Source organism: Heptranchias perlo, unplaced genomic scaffold, assembly GCF_035084215.1.
Source record: "Heptranchias perlo isolate sHepPer1 unplaced genomic scaffold, sHepPer1.hap1 HAP1_SCAFFOLD_59, whole genome shotgun sequence".
In the NCBI taxonomy this organism is placed as follows: Eukaryota; Metazoa; Chordata; class Chondrichthyes; order Hexanchiformes; family Hexanchidae; genus Heptranchias; species Heptranchias perlo.
Window position 1 is genome coordinate 5686894 of NW_027139612.1, and position 16411 is coordinate 5703304.

Consider the following 16411-nt stretch of genomic DNA (forward strand, 5'->3'; position numbering starts at 1 on the left):
CTGTACATTCGATGTAATTCTATGTAGTCTACAAATATATATAATGTTGTTGTTGTTGTCGTGAAGCAGGGAACCCCGGAGAGACTTCTTTACCCAGATGGGCCGAATGGCCTCTTTCTGTGCCGTGCTGTAGTCTATGCTATATATATATATATCTATAGATAGATAAATACATTATATGTACAAGAACATGTTGTTGTAAAATAGAAATAGCTGTTTGGCCGAATGGCCTCCGTGCTATATTGTGCTGTACTGTACATTCAATGTAAAATATATATAACTATACAATTATATCATATATTATGTTATACTACATTTTCAAGAATTTGTTGTTGTAGTCAAATGAGGAATTATGGGGACAATCGTTACCCAGATGGGCCGAATGGCCTGTATCTGTGACGTGCTGTATTCTACGTAATATTTATGTGAAGATATATTATATTGTGTAATACGTACAAGAAGTAGTTGTTAGAAAATAGAAATAGCAGTCGGGCCGAATGGCCTCTGTACTGTTCTGTACTGTACATTCGAAGTTAAATATATATAAATATATTATTAGATGAGAAACTTTATTATATCTTCTACTCCAGGAGTTGTTGTTGTCAAGTAAGAAATTCAGGGGAACTTCTTTATCCAGATGGGCTGAATGGCCTGTTTCTGTGCCGTGCTGTATTCTATGTAAAATATATATTAAATTCGATAACCCCCGAATCCGGGCGCGGGGGTCGATTAACCCCCACATGATTAACCTGCACCCGGTCGTTGAGATGCAGAGAGTCCGTCAGATTGGTGCTGCCTGGTGATTTCCCTGATTCCTGCGAGCAGTCAGGCCTCGCTGCGCAGTTGAGCGGCTTCTCACCAGCAGAGGGGCCCCGATATTTCGTGAGTGGTGAGCACCTCTGAAAGGGAGGTTGCACCTGTTAAAGGCAGCCTCCACCTCTGAAAGACCGGCTGCACCTCTTAAAGTCAGGCTGCACCGCTTAAAGGCAGGCTGTACCTCTTAAAGGCAGGCTGCACCTCTTAAAGACAGACCGCACCTCACAAAGTCAAACATTTGATTCAGATACAAACGTCCGGCGTCATTTCATCTCGTATAGTTTTGATTGGTAGCTTCTTTTGAATAAAACAGACCATTGCTTAAAATGACTGGCTCCCAGTCACTGTTTTGAAGCCATTTATCAGCCTGTCTTTTTCAAACTGGTCAGTCTGTTTGGAATCTCTGAGAATGTTAATCAAGTCGACAGTTTCCATAGTTTGTGAGAAAAAGACAACAAAGAACCAGGATGTTCGAAAGTTCGGTTACAGTTTCGTGTAGTATTTGTGAATTATTTATTATTTTCTGTTCCAATAAGGATCTGGTTGAGCTTTACAGTAAAACTGTTGTCTTACTGCTACTATTTGTTTGTTCTCTTACTGTTTCATCAATTTGTTCGGCAGTTAAAATCTAAAACAAGATCGAGTGTAGTGTGACTCTGTCACCCTCTGAAGAGCAGGCACTGTTAGGCACTGGATAGAACGAGTGGGCTGAGATAATCTGAAGGGGTTTCACTGTTCATTACCTGGAGCCCTTCAAATATTACATTGATATCAGGACAAGCGGAAACACTGAGACACTGGGATTGAAGTCTCACCTAACAGAGGAGCTGCTTTTTCAAGCTTAGAAATACAGCTGATTTTAAATTAGCAAAATTTCACTTCATTAAAGTAGACAAAAAGGCAACTATCTCTGAACTGTCTCCATTATCTGAAAAACACGGACATTTTACTGATCGGGGAATAATGATCTTGTTCAAAAAATACAAATTAAAAATCAATTCTAATCTTTTTAAAATAACGAACTGATTTAAAGCATTCTCCAACCAAACAAAAGCACTGAGCATTCCCAGGACATTGAGAGATTATGTGAGTGGGCAAATCTGTGGCAAATGGAGTTCAATGTGGGGAAATGTGAGATCATCCACTTCGGATCTAAGAAAGACAGATCAGAGAGTTTTCTAAATGGTGAGGAGCTCGGAACTGTGGGGGAGCAGAGAGATTTAGGGTCCAAGTACAGAAATCATTAAAAGCTAGTGGACAGTTACAAAAATAATTAAAAAGGCGAATAGAATGTCGGCCTTTATTTCTCGAGGGCTGGAATATAAAGGGGTGGAAGTTATGTTCCAGCTGTACAGAGCTCTGGTTAGAGCCCATCTGGAGGACTGCATTCTGTTCTGGGCACTGACCCTCAGGAAGGATATATTGGCCTTGGAAGGGCTGCAGCGCAGATTCACCGGAATGATATCGGGGCTAAAAGGGTTAAATTATGAGGACAGGTTGCATAGACTAGCCTTGTATTCCCCTGAATAAAGAAGATTATGGCGTGATTGAATTGAGGTTTTGAAGATGATGAAAGGAGTTGATAGGGTAGATAGAGAGAAATTACTTCCTCTGTTGGGGGAGTCCAGAACAAAGGGCCATAACCTTAAAATTAGAGCTCGGCCGTCCAGGGGTGATGTCAGGAAGCACTTCTTCACACAAAGGGTAGTGGAAATCTGGAACTCTCTCCCACAAAAGTCTGTTGAGGCTGGGGGTCAATACAAAATTTCAAAACGGAGATTGATAGACTTTTGTTAGGCAAGGGTATTAAGTATTAAGGAACCAAGGCGGGTAGATGGAGTTAAGCTACAGATCAGCCATGATCTAATTGAATGGCGGAACAGGTTGAGAAGCTGAATTGTCCACTCCTGTTCCTATGTAACATGCTCGAGTGGCTGAATGGACTCATCTTGTTCCTATGTAACATGCTCGAGGGGCTGAATGGACTCCTCTTGTTCCTATGTAACATGCTCGAGGGGCTGAATGGACTCATCTTGTTCCTATGTAACATGCTCGAGGGGCTGAATGGACTCCTCTTGTTCCTATGTAACATGCTCGAGGGGCTGAATGGACTCCTCTTGTTCCTATGTAACATGCTCGAGGGGCTGAATGGACTCATCTTGTTCCTATGGAACATGCTTGAGGGGCTGAATGGACTCATCCTGTTCCTATATTAACATGCTCGAGGGGCTGAATGGACTCCTCTTGTTCCTATGTAACATGCCCGAGGGGCTGAATGACGTCCAGATCCTGTATAACAGTCTCGAAGGGCTGAATGGCCTTTTCCTGTTCCAGTGCAACAAGCTCGAGGGGCTTAATGGCCGAGTCCTATTCCAGTGTAATAAGCTCACGGTGCTGAATGGCCTTCAGTTCCCGTATAACACGCTCGAGGGGCTGAATGGCCTCCTCCTGTTCCTATGTAACAGGCTTGAGGGGCTGATTGGCCACCAGATCTGGTGTAAGGGGCTCGAAGGGCTGAATGGCCTTCAGTTCCCAGATAATAGGCTCGAGGGGCTGAATGGCCTCCTCCTTTTGCTATTTGACAGGCTTGAGGGGTTGATTGGCCTCAAGTTCCTGTATAACAGGCTCGAAGGGCTGTATGGCCTCCTCCTGATTCTATGTAACAGGCTTGAGGAGATGATCGGCTTCCAGCAACGATGTAACGGGCTTGAGGGGCTGAATGGCCTCCTCCTTTTGCTATTTGACAGGCTTGAGGGGTTGATTGGCCTCAAGTTCCTGTATAACAGGCTCGAAGGGCTGTATGGCCTCCTCCTGATTCTATGTAACAGGCTTGAAGAGATGATCGGCTTCCAGTAACGATGTAACGGGCTTGAGGAGCTCAATAGCCTCTTTCTGTTCCTGTCGAACAGCCGTGAAGGACTTGCCGCCATTTTGTCCAAGATGGCCGCCGTGCTTACAGACATTTTGTCCAAGATGTCCGGCGAACTTGCCACCATTTTGTCTGAACATTCGAGCCGGACCTTTCAGGAGCGAGATTAGAAAACATTTCTACACACAAAGGGTGGTAGAAGTTTGGAACTCTCTTCCGCAAACGGCAATTGATACCAGCTCAATTGCTAAATTTAAATCTGAGATAGATAGCTTTTTGGCAATCAAAGGTATTCAGGGATATGGGCCAAAGGCGGGTATATGGAGTTAGATCACAGATCAGCCATGATCTTATCAAATGGCGGAGCAGGAACGAGGGGCTGAATGGCCTTCTCCTGTTCCTATGTTCCTATGATATTATTTATATGGAATTCCGAAAGGCATTTGATAAGGTTCTACACAAGAGACTGTTGGCAAAAATGAAAGTGCATGGAACTTGAGGCAACGTATTGACATGGGTAGAGAATTGGTTCGGAGATAGGAGACCGATTTTGGGGATAATGGGCACATACTCCAATTGGCAGGATGCGACTAGTGGTGTCCCCCAGGGATCTGTAACTTGGGTCTCAGCTTGTCACCATATTTATCAATGACTTAGATGAAGGAACAGAGAGTCGTATATCCAAGTTTTCTGATGACACTAAGTTAGGTGGTAGAGTAAGTAGTGTGGAATGCGATTGGAAAGTTGAAAAGGGACATTGATAGATTAAGTGAGTGGGCAAAACTATGGCAGATGGAGTTCAATGTGGGGTAATCCACTTTGGACCTATGGTCATGGTATTTTCCAAATGGTAAGAAGCTCGGAACTGTGGAGAAGCAGAGAGAATTAACGGTTCATTTACATAAATCAGTAAAAGCTAACGGACGGGTCCAAAAATAATTTAAAGGCTAACGGAATGTTAGCCTTTATCTCAGGGGGCTGGAATATAAAGAAGTTGAAGTTATGTTCCAGTTATATAAAGCTCTGGTTAGACTGCGTCTGGTGTAACTGCGTTCAGTTTTGGACACTGCACCTCAGGAAGGATAGATTGGCCTTGGAGGGAGTGCAGAGCAGATTCACCAGAATGTTACCGGGGCTAAAAAGGTTAAATTATGAGGACAGGCTGCATCGACTCGGCTCGTATTCCCTCGAGTCTCGAAGATTGAGGGGCGGTCTGAGCGAGGTGTTTAACATGTTGAAATGATTCGATAGAATAGAGAGAGAGAATCAATTTCCTCTGTGGAATCAAGAACGAGGGGGACATAACCTTAAAATTAGAACCATGCCATTCAGGTTCGAAATCAGGAAGCACTTTTTTACACAAAGGGCAGTTGAAGTCTGAAATTCTGTCCCCCAAAAGGTTGTGGATGCTGGGGGTCAATTGAAGCTTTCAAGACTGAGATCGATCGATTTTTGTTGGGTTAGGGTATCGAGGGATAGGGAGCAAAGGCGGGTAAATGGATTTCAGTTACAGATCACCTGTGATCGAATTGAAGGGCGGAACAGCTTCAAGGGGCTTAATGGCCTCCTCCTGTTCCCTGTGGAAATGTTGAGAATATGCTTTGTTGAGGCTGTGACGTCAGGGTCAACCCCTGTCCAAACAAGGCAGGCCACATTTGGGAGTTTAATAACTTTGAAATGAACATTTTTCTTTTGTGACTTGTGCAACTTCGATCAATTGAATAGTTATGAGAGAGTCAATGCAGTCATTCGAACTTCTGGCTAATGACTGAAGCAGAAGTTTCTGTAGTGTAGTGGTTATCACGTTCGCTTTACACGCGAAAGGTCCCCGGTTCAATCCCGGGCAGAAACATTATGTTGGAGCAAATTTATTTTTTCTCTGTGAAATAGCCGGTCCTGTTAAATTTAACACAAATTCGTGGTCTCACGAGCATTGAACATTTTAAACCAACCCCTTAAAAATACACTGTGTCAAATGAGAAGGGATAAAAAGTTCATCGCACAAAATAAATTATTAAACTTTTCCAACTTCCTTCAGTCGCCTTTCATTCTGCAAAATAACGTTATCGGTTAATTAATGGTGATGAAAACAATGATTGTTTTTTTTTCTTCTCACAGACCTTGAGTCAGTTCATGCGATTTACATAACAAGTGTTCAAAATTTACTTCCCTGAAAGGGAATCGAACCCGGTCCGCGGCGGTGAGAGCGCCGAATCCTAACCACTAGACCACCAGGCAACTGTTTTAACAGCCTTATCAGATGTAGCATGGATTTCCCTTTCTCTGTGATTCAGCTTTTAATTTGTTTTCGCTCTTGATTGCGGATATTCCCGTGATTAAATAGGAGTAAATTACAATAGGCTCAGGAAACGGCAACGCATCTAACTCGAAATCAGAAGGCTGCGTGTTCAAATCACGTCGGGGTCACACATGTTCTTCGCGCTGTTTGGAGTCTGAATAATTAGGGAATTCATATTGCATTGCCTTTTTCGCAATAAACAGATCCCTGCTCTGAATTCTGCCTCCCTCGTTCCCCAGTGTCAGGGAGAGAAGCGTCTGATTCCCTCATTTATTTTTTGTAAGAAACATGCGCAAACATGCTTATTAATTCAAAATCAGCCTGCAGCTCCACACGCAGAGAGATAAACACAGCCAGAGAGACAGGCAAACACCGGGAAATAGACAAACCTGTTTCTCAGAAAATTGCCTGTACCTCCACGGTCGAATGTAAGGGCTTTTGTTGTTCGCTTTCGTTCCACACCTTGGAATTCAGGAGAATCTGGTACATGGTTTGTCGGACAAGGCACGGGCGCGATGGCCCGAATGGCCTGCTTCTGAGCTGTATCCTTCCACGATTCGAAACTCAGCGCCTGGGGCGAAGCCAGCAGCTGCCTCGCTGCAATAATGGACCAAATGGAAACATTTTTGCAGGCCCGGCGAATTCAGTCGGTAACACATGGTTGTGGGTTCGAATCCCACGTTGGGCGAATTCTGTTTTAAACTTTTACGCTGCTTTCGTGAGTGAACCCTCCGCTTGCTTGACTGTCAGTGCAAGAGACGAGTCTGTGAGTGCCGCGCAGTGTGCAATGGTCAAAACATTAAAAGGAGCAGAAGGTTATTCCGGGTTCAGATACACAAACCTCTCTGATGAGCCTGAGATTTTGTCAGAGGTTGCTGCCTCCCCTACATCTCTTGCTCTCTTACGAGGCACTTGCTCCGGTTTCAATTTACAAACTGGGTGAGTTGGTGATCGGGTGTAGGAGAGCTGGTTTGTGATCTGAGCAGGAGACTCAACGGCCCCGGGTGAGACAGAGAAAAAAATCAGTCCAGGCCCGGCCCCAATCTGCGGATGTGGAAGCAAACACGGGAGGAGGGTGCGGTGTGAGGTCCCTGTCAAACCAACTGCCCGAACAAAGCTGGTCACAGTCACAGAATCAGAATGGCTACTTCCTGAGGGTGGGGGAGAGCCGATTCACGTGGAAAAGGATGCGGACGAGAATGATCTGATTCATCAGGTTAGGGGAGGGAAATTAGGGAGCTCCTTCGGAACGTTAATTATTTGAAAATGAAGACGTTTTCCTGTGTAACTTGTGTTGTTTTGATGAATGACATTTTTGTATAAAGGCATCCGTAGAGAAGGATTGAGAGCTTTTAGGACTAGAGGGGAAACAGAGGAGATTTTTTTTTCACACCGAGGGTTGTTCCGATCTGGTAGCCACTCCCTGAAAGGGTGGTGGAAGCAGCTTTCATAGGAACTTTCAAAAGGCAATTGGACAGGTACTTGAAGAGGACTGATTTGCAAGGTTACGGGGAAAAGGCTGGGTTTTTTGGATTAAATTGGACAGCTCTTTCAAAGATGAGGCAGGGCAACACGGCCGAATGGCCTCCTTCTGTGCTGTAATATTCTACGATTCCATTCCATGATTTTAGTGTGGGACAGGACAGGTGTTGTTTAAAGAGAAGTAAATCTGTCCGAATCAGAGCAGAGAGAGATGACTGGTCGGTTCCCCTCTGTCCAGTATAAGTCACCAGCGGTTTTTTGTGGTGTAGTGGTTACCAGTTCGCGTTACACGTGAACGGCCCTTGCAATTTATGTTGCAATTGCTGTTTACATTCTATATTAATGACTGAGATGAGGGGACCGAGTGTAATGTATCCAAGTTTGCTGACGATACAAAGGTAGGTGGGAAAGTAAGCCGTGAGGAGGACGCAAAGGGAGGTGGACAGGTTAAGTGATTGGGTAAGAGGGTGGCAGTTGTGGTATAAGGTGGGAAAATGTGAAATTGTCCACTTTGGTAGGAAGAATCGAAAGCAGAATACTTTTTAAAAGGTGAGAGTCCAATATATGTTGGTATTCAGAGGGAGTTGTGTGATTTAATTGAGGTGTACAAAATTATGAAGGGCCGAGATAGAGTGGATGGGATGGACCTATTTACCTTAGCAGGGAGGTCAATAACCAGGCGGCATAGATTTAAAGTGATTGGTGGAAGGATTAGAGGGGAGCTGAGGAGAATTATTTTTGCCCAGAGGGTGGCAGGAGTCTGGAACTGACTGCCTGAAAGGATGGTAGAGGCAGAATCCCTCGTTACATTTAAATAATACTTGGATATGCACCTGAATTGGCGTAACCAAAAAGGCTCCGGACCGAGCGCTGGAAAGTAGGATTCGGCTGAGTGGCGCATTTTCGGCCGGCGCGGACATGATGGGCCGAATGGCCTCCTTCTGTGTTGAACATTTGCTGTGATTCTCCAAAATTGGCATTTGTTTTTTGTAACAGCAAGTCCTCTGATCAGGAATCGAATCAAGGCTGTGGCAGTGAGAATGCCGAATCCTAACCACGACACCACCAGAAAACACATGTCAGGTTTTTAAATATATCTGGGAGTGTTTGTATTAGGTTCAAATAATATTTCTGGTTTTGTGACTCTGTTCGTTGCAAATGTATTTACATATACCTGTATTATTTATTTATTTATTGGGGTGCATATATACTAAAGCTACTTTTGGCGCTGATAAGAGTCTGTATAATTCCGCAATTCATGCTTTAGTTGCGTTTTCACTGGTTCCCCAGTGTCAGGGAGGAAAGTGTCTGATGCGCTCTTTTATTTAATGTTACTAACAGAAGACAAACACTCGTATTCGTTCAAAATCAACCTGCAGATGGACACACACACACAGATAAACACAGCCAATGATATGGACGTTATCTTGGGATTGCTGCACATGGACACCCAGGGGCGAGTTTACTGCAATGACAGACAAGAGTGGTTGGGTTTCTCAGGCCCGGCTCGCTCAGTCGGTGGAACATAACACTCTTAATCTCAGAATCGTGGATTCGAGCTCCCCGTTGGGCGAATTCGCTTTTAAACTTTTAATGTTGCTTTCAGGGGTGAACCCAAGCTCTGACTCCCCCCGACCTCCCGTGCAGTGTCACCGCGCACATTGTGGCCGCGCCCGGGCTGATTTCTCGCTCTCTCACCCGGGACCGCTGAGTCTGGTGGACCGTGATCACCAACTCACCCAGTTTGTAAATTTAAACCGGAACTGGTGTCTCGCAAAGCGCAAGAAAACTGGGGAAGGCTGCAACCTCTGACAAAATCTCATTCCCATTAGAGATTTGTGTATCTGAACCCCAAACACTTTCTTCACCTTTTAAAAATTTTGACATTCACTGCACAGGACGCAGCACCAAGAGGCTCGTCTCTTACACTCACAGTGATGCGTAGGGCCGTTTTCACTCGTAAAACAGCTATTGTCATATTGTGATATTGTCTTAGACTCCCTCACCAGCGGAAAGGGTTTGTCTATCTACCTTTCAAAATCATAAAAAGACTTCTATATTCCAGGGGATACAAGTATGTAACCGCTCCTCATAATTTAACCCTTCGTGCTCTGCTAACATTCTGGTGAATCTGAGCTGCGCTCCTTCCAAGGCCAATATACCCTTTTAGAGTAAAAGGGAATCAAACTTGAAATGAGCGTCACTGAGGATCAGTTTTCTCTCACTCAAAGTTATCTGTTTCGTGAATTAAAAGATGCAGCTTTTCAAGAATAAGGGAGCAGCCACTGTCGCCCTTTTTGGCACGAGAAAAAATCTCCTCCGTGGATGTTTATGGAGAGCAAGTTTCAAAACAATGTTTACACTCGGGAGCTTTTCGCATGTGAAGCAAACGCGATAACCACGACACTACGGAAAGCGCTGCTATCTCATTAAAAACAATGGGGAACTGACTTAGTCTCCTATCTCTGTTCTGACTTGGAATGCGTTGCTTCTCCGTCCAGCAAAACTTAATATGTTACAACACAGAAGGAGATCATTCGGCCCATCGTGCCTGTGCTAGTTCTTTGAAAGAGCTATCCAAGATGTCTCACCACCATAAGCTTTTTCCTCATAAGCCCTGCAAATTGTTTTCCTTTTCAAGTATTTATCCAATCCCGTTTTGAAAATTACTATTGTCTTTCAGGCAGCGCATTCCAGATCATAACAACTCGCTGTGTAAATTATGTTCCCTCATGTCGCCTCAGGCTCTTTTGCCAATTACCTTAAATCTGTGTCCTCTGGTTACCGACCCTTCTGCAACTGAAAACAGTTTCTCCTTATTTGCTCTGTCAAAACCTTTCATTATTTTGAACAACTCTTTCAAATCTCCCCTTAATCTTCTGCGCTTTCAGGGGATAATCCCAGATTCTCCAGTCTCACAACATAACTAAAGTGCCTCATCCCTGTTACCATTCCAGTAAATCTCCTCTGCACCCTCTACAAGGCCTTGACATCTTTCCTAAAGTGCGGTGCTCAGAATTGAATACAATGCTCCAGCTGCAGTCTAACCAGTGTTTTATAAACGTTTAGCATAACTGTGCTGCTTTTGTACTCTATGCCTCTATTATTAAAGTCCATTTCACCAGGCTTTCTATGTCCTCCTGAAGTCTGATACGATCCACCACATTGTTTACTACATTCCCGAGATTCGTGTCATCTGCAATCTTTCAAATTATACCCTGTATACTCATGTCCAGGTCATTAATGTATGTATCAAAAATGAAAACGTTTTGCAGTGTGACTTGTGTGATTTTAAACCTAATTTATACAACATCTTCTCATAATTTAACTTATTGCACCCTGGTAACAATCTGGTGAATTTTTGCTGCCATCCTTCCAAGGCCAATATATCCTTTCAGATTAAAAGGGTATAAACTTGAAATAAGCCTCACTGTGGATCAGTGTTCGCTCATTCAAAGTTATCTGTTGAGTGAAATAAAAGAAAGCGCTTTTAAAGAATAAGGAAGCATCCACTATCGCCCATTTTGACAAGTCTATTTTGTGGCACTTTATCAACCGTCTTTTGAAAGGCCATTTACACAACATCAACCACATTGCCCTCATCAGCCCTCTCTGTCAATTCATCACGAAACTCAATCACGATTTGCCTTTAATAAATCCAAAGTGGCTTTCCTGTCCAAATGACTATTAATTTTGTCCCAGATTATCATTTCTAAAACCTTCCCACCATCGTGGTGAAACTGACTGGCCTCTCGTTGTTGGGTTGATCCTTACACCCTTTTTTGAACAAGGGTGTAACATCTGCAATTCTCCAGTTCTGTGGCAGCAAACCCTGTATCTAAGGAGGATTGAAAGATTATGGCCAGGACCTCTGCAATTTACACCCTTACTTCCCTCAGCAACCTAGCATGCATCCCATTCGGACCAGGTGACTTATCTACTTTAAGTACAGCCAGCCTTTCTACGATCTCCTCTTTATCAATTTTCACCCCATCCAGTATCTCAACTACCTCCCCATTTAATGTGATTTACTGTGATTAGGCAGCATTTTCTACCTCGGTAAAGACAGATGCAAAATACTCATTTAGAACCTCAGCCATGCCCTATGCCTTCATGTGTAGATCTCCTTTTTGGTCCCTAATCGTTATTACCCCTCCTCTCACTACCCGTTTGCTATTTATATGCCTATAGACGACTTGTAATGACTTGATGAAGGGATCGAGTGTAATGTCTCCAAGTTTGTTGAAGATACAAATCTCGGTGGGAAAGTAAGCTGTGAAGAGGACACAAAGAGTCTACAAAGGGATACAGACAGGTTAAGCGTGTGGGCAAGAATGTGGCAGATGGAGTATAATGTGGGGAAATGTAAGGTTATTCACTTTGGTAGGAAGAACAGAGAACTGAATATTTTTGAAATGGTGAGAAACTATTAAATGTTGATGTCCAGAGAAACTTGGGTGTCCTGGACACCTGAACTCCAGGTTGTGCTAACCTAGTATAATCATCCAAAACCTGATGACGGAGAAAGTCTAAAAAAAACTCAGACAATAAACAACCGTTGGAGGTTTCTGAGAGTCAGCAAAGTGGGATGGTTTACGACCATGAGTTAAGATCAGTGGTGCTTACGTACAGAACAATGCAGCCGAATCGTATAAAGATAGGGCATGCTCCCTTCTCAAATGTTAGAGCTCTCAATAGGGGTCAGTCAGAAGTCCATTGCCACAGGCAGTCCGCAAAGGTCAGGTCTGATATATCTGGATTCGCAGACAGTCCAGGTTGTGTTGATTGCTTGTCATTAATGTAATCTGTAGACAGTTGTATTATAATAATAATACTGTTGAATGTAATGTTGAAGACACCTGTAGTGCAACTCTGTTGTAATCACTCTATTAAAATTGCTATTTTGTAACCACTCAGGCTAATTTCAAGCGGAAGTTATTGTTGATGAATTAACAACCCATAGTTGCCACAGTAACAGGAGAAATCCGCAAACAAACATTCACTTTAAATAGAAGCATCACACCCATAATTTATATTTTCACACGTTCATTTTTGCAGTTCTCACCAAAGTCCAAACATCGAACGTCCACGTGTTTTTCAGAAGATTCCCATCCTGTTATGTATTTTGAGCAGTTTCCTACATGTATAAACATCACACCCATAGTTTATATTTTCACACGTTCTTTTTTGCAGTTCTAATCGAAGTCTAAACACGGAAAGTCTAAATGTTTTTCAGAAGATCCCCTCCTGTTACGTACCTTGAGCAGTTTCCCACATCCATTTCCTGTGATGTGATAATTCTGGGTGCAGGATGAATGGAATTGGATTTGCTGCAGTCCGCTGACAGCAGGCGATGGAAGCGAGCGCCATGCTGCCGCTGACAGGTGACGGCGACTTCTGATGCTGCCTGACATCCGGTGGGAGTGGGCGGGGATTTGAAAGCCAACCCATTCCACCAATCTCGGAGCTCTAAAGCGGTGCTTGACAAACATTGATAGAAACAAACACGCAATGTAGCATCCAGGCCTCGTCGAGCAACGATAGCGCGTCTGACTCCAGATCAGAAGGTTGCGTGTTCAAATCATGTCGGGGTCGCAGTTTTTTCCCTGAGAGCCGGTTTGAACAATTCTGCAGTTCAAGTTTTCTTTGCGTCTTCACAATTAACAGAACCCTGCTCGAAAGTCTGCCTCTGGCCGGGAGGGAAGCACCTGATGACCTCATTTATTTAATGCAAATAACAGAAGACAAACACACATCTTCGTTCAAAAACCACCCTGCAGGTGGACACATAGTGAGATAAACACAGGGCAGATATGCAGACAGTATCCGGAAACATCGGGAAAGAGACAAGAGAAATAGATTGAGCGCTTTGTTATCAGAAAATTGTCTGAACCTCCACGGTCAATGAAAGGGCTTTTGTTGGCCGGTTTCCCATTGAACCGGAGAATTCGGGAGAACTTGGTGGATGGTTGGTTCGTATTCCATTGTCCCCCACCATTGGAAAAGGTTTGTCCATCCCACCCGACTAACTCCTTTCAAAAGCCACTATTTCCAAAGCCAATATATCCTTCCAGATGAGAAGGGAATAAAACTTGAAAAGAGCGTCACTGTGGATCAGTTTTCTCTCACTCAAAATTATCTGTTTAATGAAGTAAAATATGCAGGTGACAAAGAATACGGCAACAGCCACTGTCTCCCTTATTGGCAGGAGAAGAAAATCGATCTGTCTGTTTGTGGAGACCAAGTTCCAACATAATGTTTCCACCCGGGATCGAACTGGGGACCTTTCGCGTGTAAAGCGAACGTGATAACCACTACACTACGGAAACCGATGGCATGGTATGTAACACAATGGGTAGCTGAATGGTGTGCTCTCTCTGCTCGGACTTGGAATGTGTTCTTTCCATTGCAGCTGGAGACACAGACAGTGGCTGCTCCCCCTTATCTTTAAAAACTCTCAGGGTAGTGGGTTTGAGCCCCACGTTGGGCGAGTACCGTTTTAAACTTTTATGCTGCTTCCACCCGCCCCCCTCCGTCTCACCGCACACGATGGGGCCACGCCCGGGCTGAATCTCTCCAATCAGGTTTCCGCCGCTGTCGCAGCATGAAATGGTCCTTATCAAAGTCACAAATGATGCCCTATGTGACTCCAACCATGATAAACTATCCCTCCTCATCCTTCTCAAATACAATATCTCACCGTGCTGTTATGCTGTTAGACTAGTTTCCTCTCTCTGCTCTTATTTGGAATGTGTTACTTTTCCATCTGACAACACTTAGTATCATGGTATTATGTTAGTCCACAAGAGGAGATCATTCGGCCCATCGTGCCTGTGCCGGGTCAAACACACGTATTCGTTCAAAATAAGTTCAGAGACAGATTGAGTGTTTTTTTTATCAGAAAATTGCCTGAACCCCCACAGTCCACAGCTTTCCTCCTCGCTATCAACCACACGGCCTACTTTTATGTCAACCGCAAATTGCTCAATCATGCCCCCTACGCTTAAGTCCAAATCGTTAATTTATACCACAAAAAGCAAAGGACCAAGTACCGAGCCCTGCGACACCCCACTGGAAACAGCCTTCCAGCCGCAAAAACACCCGTTGACCATTACACATTGCTTTCTACCACTCAGCTAATTTTGGATCCAATAAGCCACATTCCCTTGGAGCCCATGGGCCTTTACTTTTTCGACCAATCTGCCATGTGGGAATTTTTCAAAAGCCTTGCTACAATCCATGTAGACTACATCAATTGCGCTACCCTCATCGATCCTCCTTGTCACCTCCTCGAAAAATTCAATCAGGTTCGTTGGACACGACCTCCCCTCAACAAATCCATGCTGACTGCCCTTGATTGGTCCGTGCCTTTCGAAGTGACAGTTGATCCTGTCCCTCATTTGAAATGGAGTCTTTCTCCTGCTTGCTGCAATAACAGATCAGGCCTGGCTAGCTCAGTTGGTAGAACATGAGATTATTAATCTCAGGATCGTAGGTTCGAGCCCCACATTAGGCGAGGACCATTTTTAAGTTTCATGCTGCTATCACTGGCCAACAGTGCAGAAATAATGCAGAATAAAGCATGGTATTGGTAGTCAGAATGGCCGAGCGGTCCAAGGCGCTGCGTTCAGGTCGCAGTCTCTTCTGGAGGCGTGGGTTCGAATCCCACTTCTGACCTTGCTCATTTTTACCAAGACGTGGAAATATTTTATTTGTGGATTGGGCTGCAGCTGATGTTTCTGCCAAGTTGATTTGCTCCTCCCACAAAAGCAACTGGCTTTGTCATGCATATGTGACTTGAGAAGTTTTGAATGGTGAAATGTTTGACATATTAATGACCGGGACAAAGAAGTAGAACAGCAGTGGGAAACATTTAAAACAATGATCGATAGAGTCCAGGAGAAATATATCCCACGACAAAGCAAGAAAAAACTAGCCAGAAATGATACAACAGGGATGAATAAAGAAATAAGGACAAAATTGAAACTAAAGAAAAAGGCACACACGAGACAATAAAGGAGAGAGGGGAATGTGAAAAGACTGGGAAAGAAGTCTAAAGAACTATTGGAAAGGCAAAAAGGAATATCAAAAAAGCGAAGTATTCTGGACACATCAACAGCCAAAGAAAATTTAGGATTGAAATAGGGCCACTAAGGGATACACATGACAAACTCACAGGCAATTACAGCGAAATGGCACAAATATTAAATAATCACTTTGCTTCAGTATTTACCAGGGAGACTAATATTGTGGGCATGACAGGAGAAGAAGAGATCAAAAAAAATATAAAGACATTTAAGATCGAAAGGGGGGAGATAATTCATAAACTAATCAAAGCTAGAGAGGAAATTTCCTGTTAGGAACCGAACGACAGTTTCAAACCGCTCAGCCACGCTAATTTCCGTATTACGGTTCAGGAGCTCAGTTCACAGGGACACGATGACTGCGCTCCATTTAGAGAGGCTTATTGACAGGTGGAAATTGACCTATTAATAGAATCATAGAATAGGACGGCGCCATTCGGATGCCAATCGGCCCATCGTGCCTGTGCCAGCTCTCTGAAAGTGCTGCCCAGTTCGTCCCACTCGCCTGCTGTTTCCCCATAGACCAGAAAAAAGTTTCCATTCAAGCGTTTATCCAGTTCCGTTTTGAAAACTGTGAGTTAAGAAAAACAATATTGAAAGGGGTGCTGGGGCCTCTGCAGAGTCGATGTAGAGTGTGTGATGATTGAAGTTATCAAGATGGTTGCTTTACACATGGTATGTTGTGCAATCATCCTGAAATATCTTCAATATCCAATACAAATTGAATTGCAAATCTGACGGACAAACACTGGAAAACAAGTCACGAGTGAACGCAAATCATTTGGGAGCCGTTTTCAGCCTCACCGCACTTTAAATAAAGTGAAATAACTTTGCATTGAAAAGATTTGGAACTTGCATCTG

The 16411-nt window shown here is 43.8% G+C and overlaps 4 non-coding genes across 4 annotated transcripts; 3 read left to right on the plus strand and 1 right to left on the minus strand.

Moving 5' to 3' along the window:
* The first annotated feature begins 5464 nt into the window (after nt 1-5464).
* On the plus strand, nt 5465-5537 carry trnav-uac (transfer RNA valine (anticodon UAC)). Its single transcript has one exon. It is a non-coding gene; the product is annotated as a tRNA-Val (tRNA).
* Nucleotides 5538-13722: 8185 nt separating this feature from the next.
* On the minus strand, nt 13723-13795 carry trnav-uac (transfer RNA valine (anticodon UAC)). The gene has a single exon. It is a non-coding gene; the product is annotated as a tRNA-Val (tRNA).
* A 1114-nt stretch (nt 13796-14909) lies between these two features.
* On the plus strand, nt 14910-14982 carry trnan-auu (transfer RNA asparagine (anticodon AUU)). The gene has a single exon. It is a non-coding gene; the product is annotated as a tRNA-Asn (tRNA).
* Nucleotides 14983-15060: 78 nt separating this feature from the next.
* On the plus strand, nt 15061-15143 carry trnal-cag (transfer RNA leucine (anticodon CAG)). Its single transcript has one exon. It is a non-coding gene; the product is annotated as a tRNA-Leu (tRNA).
* Nucleotides 15144-16411: the final 1268 nt, after the last annotated feature.